The sequence below is a fragment of the Cynoglossus semilaevis genome, chromosome Z, assembly GCF_000523025.1.
Source record: "Cynoglossus semilaevis isolate Cse_v1.0 chromosome Z, Cse_v1.0, whole genome shotgun sequence".
Classification (NCBI taxonomy): Eukaryota; Metazoa; Chordata; class Actinopteri; order Pleuronectiformes; family Cynoglossidae; genus Cynoglossus; species Cynoglossus semilaevis.
Window position 1 is genome coordinate 1,156,440 of NC_024328.1, and position 8,012 is coordinate 1,164,451.

Consider the following 8,012-nt stretch of genomic DNA (forward strand, 5'->3'; position numbering starts at 1 on the left):
ACAACACAGACAGGAAGGTTAGGAGAAAAGGCTAGAGAAGCCAGATTGAGATGGTTTGGACATGTGCAGAGGAGGGACAGTGGATACATTGGTAGAAGAATGTTAGAGATGGAGCTACCAGGTAGGAGAAAGAGAGGAAGGCCAAAGAGGAGATATATGGATGCAGTGAGGGAGGACATGCAGGTAGTTGGAGTCAGAGTAGAAGATACAGAGAACAGGGAGAGATGGAAATCAATGATTTGCTGTGGCAACCCCTGAAAAAAGGGACAAAGCCGAAAGAAGAAGAAGAAGCTGTGTTGGGAGTACATCATGTCCATGTGTTGTTCACGGAATACAGTTAAACTGTGTGTGTGGAGGAATGCTTCAGCTAGAGTCTGAAGGCTGTGACAGACAAAAGCAGAGTCCATCTGAAATAATTGTGCTTCAACAATATTATACACAGACTATTGTGTATTGTGACTCAGGAAGGTCTCAAACATTTTTCTTTCCAAAGTGATGAGAATAACAGAGAAAGCATTTCTCTTTCATCAGAAGACTGTTTTTAGTTGTAGATGATGTTAAAGAACAACATTATTGCTGGGACTCTTGAACAGGGTTTCCTTACCTGTATGACAGTTATTTAAGCCTCACATTAGATTCCTTTATCTGTTGGTGAGCTGCTGTTTGAACATTTCGCGTCAGATGTAAAGAGAGGCCATTTTTGTGATTATGAGAAAATAGACTAGGGGTGTCAAAATATGGCCCGTGGACCAAAACCAGCTTGCTTGGGTTTTAAATCTGGCCCACTTTATGAATTTTGAAAATAAAACAAATACACAAACACTTCATGTTAAGGAAATGTTTGTAAATGTATATTTCATTATATATAATTATAATAACATAATTAAGATTTATGTAATACATGTTATTTATAGGTAATTATGTTTTAATTGTACTGGTCCAACCCACTGGACATCTATTTAGATTGTAGCGGCCCATAAACCAAAATTAGTTTAAAACCCTTGCATTGGACTGACTGTGATCAGAATGCCCCCTGGCCTGACTGCTACACCAAAATTGTAAAAAAAAAAAAAATCTATTTTACCAAGCCATCATGTTGGGAGTTATAAATTTTACTCAGTCAATTATAAAGGCTGGGCAGTTTTTCCCACTCTCTAATGAGCAAATGTTTCCCTAATCAATTGTAATTATACATGTAAACAAATGATCACAATCAATCGTGTTCCCAGTTATTCTGCTCAAGATGGAAAAACTGCAAACATGCTGCTGAAACTGCTCACCGACGCTGAGGTCATTTGATTGGTCAGTTGACAGAGGAGTGATTAAAAATGACAGTAGTACACCTGCACTGCGCTGTGGATGAGACGGAACATTTATTATGTAAATGTCCTCACATCACACCAGGAGACGGCAGAGACCTGATGGTGACAAACGTCTGCTGAAGCCTCACAAACACAGCTGGGATCTGGTTTGCCTGACAAATAGACAGACACAAAGCCTGGTCATGGTCGCTGACTGCTCCAACACAACACAACATCATCACAGACACTGTCCAACAACCCTTTATGAAGTCCAGTACAGGGCATCCTCACTTTACGACGTCCTGTGACCTATGGCGTGTCGCAATTATGTCGCCATCACCCATAGATTCTTGTCTTATTCTATATTTCCGATGAATGGAATTAAAACTACTCCTCACGGGAACCAGTTGGGGAGCAAAGCGGATGAATACCTCATAACCTGACACTATACGTACACTTTGTGTACATTCACTGGTTGTATGGCAGACATTAAATTGTGCTTCACTTACTTTCTTTAGTTTGTGTTGTTTTTTGGGGGGCGGTGGAGGGTCGTTTGCCCTTCATTATGGCTCCCAGGCGTAAGTCAGACTCTTCTAATGTTTTCATGTCCTAGTCCAGTAGACGTTCACCACCATCAGGCCTCTACGTTCACATTGCATCATAAGAACTGAATTCCGACATAAGTTGAGGACCTGCCTGTAGTCAAGATGATTTTGTTTTCTGAAATTATTTGTCAACATGTAACTTACAGTGGTATACAGTACTTTGCTATAATTTTCTTTTTCACTGGCTCGTTTTTGAGTAAATCTTAAGTATTACACCTTTAAAGTGTGTAGCCCTTGTCTCCTGCATGTCGTTTGCTCTTTAGGTTGAATGGTAAGAGCAAAGACAGAGTGGGATGTTTGAACAGGCACAACTTGATTTGTCACTGTACCACTGACCTCCTGTGGTCAGACATGGTCAGTCCAGGATTTAGTTGTGAAGGATGACAGTTGCATCATTCACAACACCAGACAAGGACTCAAGACGCTTTAGTTTAAATGTTTGCACTGAACTCAGGAAAAATGGATGTGGTTGATCTGAATGGTATTCAATTAGTGGCCACAACATTAGGTACCAGACATGACCCATAGTTTTGTACTGTTGTCATGACTCAGAGTGGTGTAGATTTAAAAAGACCCCAGAAACTTCTCTTAGAGACTCTGGTTCAGTGCATCATGCTGATTGGATGAATAAACTGTTTTCATTAACGAGCAGATAAAAAGGTGTAGCTGAATTAATTTTAATTAATTAAGAAAATGAGTATCAAAACACAAATGTAAGAACTATGGCTAAAATAAAGAGTGTAAATAATAGCAAAGATATTTCATTAATTGTTCAGAGTGCTGTGGAGGACAGCAGCTGACACAGTAACAAGGCTGGCAGACAGAGATGGGAGCAAAACTCCCAGAGGAGAAGTTGCTCCACCAGCAGCGCCCACATCTAACAAGCCTCCAACTCCAACAGCTGCGGCTGCTGCTTCATCGCTGCAATAATTGGAATCTAACCGTCCACTGCCACTCACAACTGAGCTGCACTTAATAATGGTTCATCGTTCCTGGCCTTTGTAGGTGTGTAAATACCTGTATTTCTGTCTCTGTGAGGACCTTTTAGAGCTTTTAGAGACTGTGTGGAGTTGTTATTGTTACTGTTGATCAAATTACAAACATTTTTGGCCGATTCTTCTCAACTTTTGAGACAGGTGATTCAGAATTGTGGTTTAGAGATAAGGAATGTTTTGTAGGTTTGAAGTTTGGGAAAAGTATTTTGGGGTCCGTTAACCCAATAAATATAAGATAGTAATATATAGTATGTTGAGTTTAAAAATAAAATGATCTTTTAATGACATGTATTTTCATGCTGTCAGAATGTGCTTTTATGGGATGGGAACACAAAGAAAATCACAAGTATTTCTGAAATGAAAGAGAAGAGAACATAAAGAGCACTTTAACCGTTGGTCTTTGGTTTGAGGCCAATAAATCACTGTAGAGTCAACATGTCAGGTAAGATGACAGGCGTGTATAGAAACCAAAAGGTGGGAAGTCGTTTAAAAAAGCCAACGTGGGAAATCACATTCAGATATCAAACGTGGACTGAGTGAGGGCTGAAGGTGAAGTAAGGTCAGAAATGACTGCAGGTGAGTTTGTGAACCGTCTGTCAAGGATCAGCCGGCAAACAAAAGAAAAAAAGTTCTTTTGTTTTTTTTCAAACTTTTTTGAGATAATATATATATATAATTTTTCCATGTACTGTTGGATTTGCTTCACTGTTGTTTACTTATATAAACGATATACACTCTTTTTGTCTACCTTCCCTCCTGACTGTCTGCTGGTCCATCAGTGTCATCATAATCACCTGCGTCCTGTGACTACACATATACAGTACAGGTATATACAGTATATACAGTACCTGTCTCCTTACACAGTAGGGTTTAAGGAAGCGAACGACATGACTTTAAGAACGTAAGAGTTAAACTAATGTTTCTGTTAAAAAGACTAAAATGACGCGGAAAGGTCTCAATCATTTTCAACCACTACGAGAAAATCACAGAGAGACAGAAGTTAACTGTCGCGTCAGTAACGCTTACTTCAGTAACAAAAATAGAGATGGTAGACATAGAGACTAGGGTCTCTATGTCCTCTGGATAAAAACCGGTTTCCCCCTCAACAAGCGTACATTTATTCTTATTTAATTACTCATGCAGCAGGTTTTAATTTTTCTAAATTTCAGTTAGACGTTGGCCTATTCATAAAACAACCGTAACATTTAATTTCACTGACAGGTGTTTTGCTGCCACCTGCTGACCAATTGATTCGTTTTCATTAATGTATAATAATTCAAAATTCAAGTGACAATTGTGTGAAAAAAATGAAATTGCAAAAGGAATTTCAGAATATACATAGACTTCTTTTACTTTTTAACAATTTATTTCTGTTTATAACGGCATTATTTCAAGCACTGACTGGATGACACCTTGTGGTATGTTTAATAACTCTCAATAACTAGCAAAAAGTTCCATCTTTTCCTTTACTTATCAACGCTAAACAACCTTTAGCTCTCTTCATCCACCTGTACAACAATTTAAACTCAAATAAGTATTCTCGCATGTTGTGTTAAGTAATAAACGGTTTTTCAACTTTTATTATTAAAGACAACAATTTTCATTAATTTTCTTTTAAATATGCAGTATAATGCAATAAAAAAAAGCTTTTTAATCATTACAAAACAGTCACACAGGGTACCACAACTTAATTCAAACACAGGAAAACAAGAACAATTTTCTATGAACTGTTGTTTTCTTACTGTGAACAAACTGGTCACTTTGAACATTACTAAATTGGGACCACATCACCATCAACGGTCTGCAACTAAGTAGAATAACTGTTTTGTTGTCGTTAACAAAACAATAACCTCCTCAAAACTCTTTTCTTTTCTTTTATGTTCTCTTGCAGTGACATAAAATGACCATGTCATGAAAATCTGTTTAATCTGAACACTGAATCCCCAATGAACGAGTGAAACTACTACAACCCATTCTCTCACCTAAAGCACTGTGGTACAATTTGAAGATTGCGTTTTCTTTTCTGTCTGTGTCATGTAACAATGAAAGTTTTGGATGGTGACACGTGAGATGTATACAACTGTCTGTTTATCCAGGTAAAAACACAAATCAGGCATTTTCCAAAAATAATAAAGAAAAAGAAAAAAAATGTTTTTTACTGTGAATAGCTGGGTTGGTATTGACAGCAGGTGTACACAGATAGAAATCTAGGTATTTAACGTATTCTAAACAAAAACAAAGTAACACCAATGTAGTCCACAATGACTGACAGTGAAGTCTGGAAACTACTGGGTAAACGGTTGTGGGTAAATAAATTCAAGTTGGAGGGTTGAGCTCAGAATAGCAAAGGGTAGGTCCCTGAGTGTGAACTCCTGATGAATCCTGGGAGTTCACAATAACCATGAGCCATTCAGATGACAGCAACAAACTGTAGAGGAGTTCTCTAAGGTTTAGGCATGAAAACTGAACGACCATCTGTCCTGTACCAACTTAAACAACAAAAAAAAACATGCTCATGTTAAGTGGGTCAGTCGCCATCACTGAACATTTGACTATTTACAAAAACACAACAGGACTTTTGGCACTGTAACTTGGACTGTCTCACTATTGCGCAAGTTATTCAGAAACTAAAGATTTCAAGTTTCAAAACAAAAAACACTTGCCATAAATGCTGCTAACACATAAATAAAGGGTTATGGAATTGACTCAACACCACTTCTATGACAAGGGAAAAGCTCAGAGGTAAATATATGACATTTTCCAATTCAAGGTTTTTAGGGAAAAAAAGTGAGATGACTCAAATCCATTACATTTCTAATGAATTAATTAAATGTAAATTTCCGAATGACGCAACTGCAGAGGGGGTAATTTTGACTAAACAGACATGACAGGTGACCTGGCATGAGTCGATGACTATTATCTGGACTACATTTACTTTATGAAACTACAGTAGGCAGGATCTGTATCGGCCACACTAACAAATAATAACCTCATAACCTTTGAGCATAAGTTAGATGAAGTGGTTTGTAAATAAACAAAATGATGCAGATCATCTAGGCTTTGACCAATCACACAGCACATCACAGAAAGCAGACAGACCTACTGGCAGTAACAACATTATATCAAACACAGGCAGCATCTTGGCACCGGCTGCAAGCACTGAAAACAAAACACAGAGGGGGAAAAAATGTAAAATCGTCAACCGGCAGACATGGAGAGATTGTCTCAGGTCATTTGTGAAGTATAGAACAAGAGAATCAGCTGCCGTCCAAGAAGTGTTTACATATGAATTTGCTTTTTTCTAACCTTTACTGTTTCCTGCCTACTGCAGTTCGACTATCCTACAGCACTGACATTGTTATTGCTGACTAAATGACTGTACAGTGAGTGAAAATAGTGAATGACACAAAGGTTGCCCTGTAATAACTGTTGTATCACTGAGCTGCCTCCCTTGTTTCAGTCTGACTGAAAGGCAAAAATTAGAATAGAAAAGCCGCAAATAACAGTAAAATCAAGGATACATGTTTTTGCTTTTGTATGTAGAGGAAAAGTCTTTTTCACAGAGAGACTTCTTACTGGCAACTGTCCATTCACATGTGAGTATGTACAGTGGCTTGAAAAAGTATTCATACCCCTTGAACTTTCCCACATTTTCTCACGTTCCGACCACAAACATAAATATATTTTATTGGCATTTTAGATAAAAGATTAACATAAAGCAACACACAATTGTGAAGTAGAAGGAAAATTATACATGACTTTAAATTGTTTTTAGAAATAAAAAACTGAAAAATGTGGCGTGCAAAAGTATTCAGCCCCCTTTTCTCTGAGTGCAACCAGTTGCCTTCAGAGGTTGCCTGATGATTGCTGAATGATCAGCTGTTGACCTACTGATTAAATAGAGTCCACCTGTGTGTAATCTAACCTTAGTATAAATACACCTGTTCTGTGACAGCCTCAGACGTTTGCTAAGAGGACACTGGTCAGTGAACAGCATCATGAAGTCAAAGGAACACACCAAACAGGTCAGGGATAAAGTTGTGGAGAAGTTTAAAGCAGGGTTAGGTTATAAAAAGATTTCCCAAGCTTTGAACATCTCACGAAGCACTGTTCAATCCATCATCAAGAAAAAGAAGGAAAGAGTATGGCACAACTGCAAACCTACCAAGACATGGCCGTCCACCAAAACTTACATGCAGAACAAGGAGAGCACTGATCAGAGACATAGCCAAGACACCCACGGTAACTCTGGAGGAGCTGCAGAGATCCACAGCTCAGGTGGGGGAGTCTGTCCATAGGACGACAGTTAGCCGCGCACTGCACAAATCTGGCTTTTATGGAAGAGTGGCAAGAAGAAAGCCATTGTTGAAAGAAAGCCATAAGAAGTCTCGTTTGCAGTTTGCCAGAAGCCATGTGGGGGACACAGCAAATGTGTGGAAGAAGGTGCTCTGGTCAGATGAGACCAAGGTGGAACTTTTTGGTCTAAATTCAAAACGTTATGTGTGGAGGAAAACTAACACTGCACATTACTCTCAACACACCATCCCCACTGTCAAACATGGTGGTGGCTGCATCATGTTGTGGGGCTGCTTTTCTTCAGCAGGGACAGGGAAGCTGGTCAGAGTTGATGCACCATTTGGTGGCACCAAACACAGGACAATCCTGGAAGACAACCTGCTGGAATCTGCAAAAGACTTGAGAATGGGGCGGAGGTTCACCTTCCAGCAGGACAACGACCCTAAACATAAAGCCAGAGCTACAATGGAATGGTTTAAAACAAAACATATTCCTGTGTTAGAATGGCCCAGTCAAAGTCCAGACCTAAATCCTATTGAGAATCTGTGGCAAGATCTGAAAATTGCTGTTCACAAACGCTCTCCATCTAATCTTGCTAAACTTGAACTGTTCTGCAAAGAAGAATGGGCAAAAATACCAGTCTCTAGATGTGCAAAGCTGGTAGAGACATACCCCAAAAGACTTGCAGCTGTAATTGCAGCGAAAGGTGGTTCCACCAAGTATTGACAAAGGGGGCTGAATACTTTTGCACGCCACATTTTTCAGTTTTTTATTTCTAAAAACAATTTAAAGTCATATATAATTTTCCTTCTACT